Below are 766 nucleotides of genomic sequence, written 5' to 3'. Positions count from 1 at the left end.
TTGGACACCTCTCGTACCATCCTTACCTGGGTCCCTGTGGCTGACTCCTCCTCTGTCCATATTCCTGGGCCTTTTAATTCCCTTTCTCCCGCTCTCCTGCCCTGTTGCTTTGGGCATGCCTGCATTCTCTTTCCTCACCTGGACCCCTGCATCTGACTGCTCCTCTGTCTTGGTTCCTGGGTCTTTTAATCCCCTTTCTCCCACTCTTCCACACTGCTGCTTTGGGTGTGCCTGAGTCCCTCTCCTCACCTGGATCCCTGTGGCTGACTGCTCCTCTGTCCTGCTTCCTGGGCCTTTTAATCCCCTTTGTCATGCTCTCCCACCCTGCTGCTTTGGGCAAGTCTGAGTTCCCTCTCCTCATCTGAATCTCTGCAGCTGACTGCTCCTCTGTCTGGTTTCTTGCACTTTTAATCCCCTTTCTCCTGCTCTCCCCTCCTGTTGCTTTGGGTGTGCTTGGCTTCTCTCTCCTCACCTGGATCCCTGTGGCTGACTGTTGAAAAAATTTAATATTATTCCCTAAGACCATAATCCAAATGCATTAGTTCTCTCAAAGTCTTCTTTATTGATTTTCCAGTGCTCACATGATTATGTCCAGTTCTCACAAGCTATTGAAATACAATGGCTTAGGGCACATGCACTTTGATCTTCAACACTTTCAAATCTTTGGTGTTTAACACTTTCAAGAGATTTTTGGAGCAGATTAGCCTAGAGCAGTACATTTGATTTCTTTTATTATTATTATTTATTTATTTTAAAATATTGTTTA

This window comes from Orycteropus afer, unplaced genomic scaffold (genome assembly GCF_000298275.1).
Source record: "Orycteropus afer afer isolate SDZICR_OR568_19922 unplaced genomic scaffold, OryAfe1.0 scaffold00725, whole genome shotgun sequence".
In the NCBI taxonomy this organism is placed as follows: Eukaryota; Metazoa; Chordata; class Mammalia; order Tubulidentata; family Orycteropodidae; genus Orycteropus; species Orycteropus afer.
Note: the sequence above shows the minus strand (reverse complement) of the source record.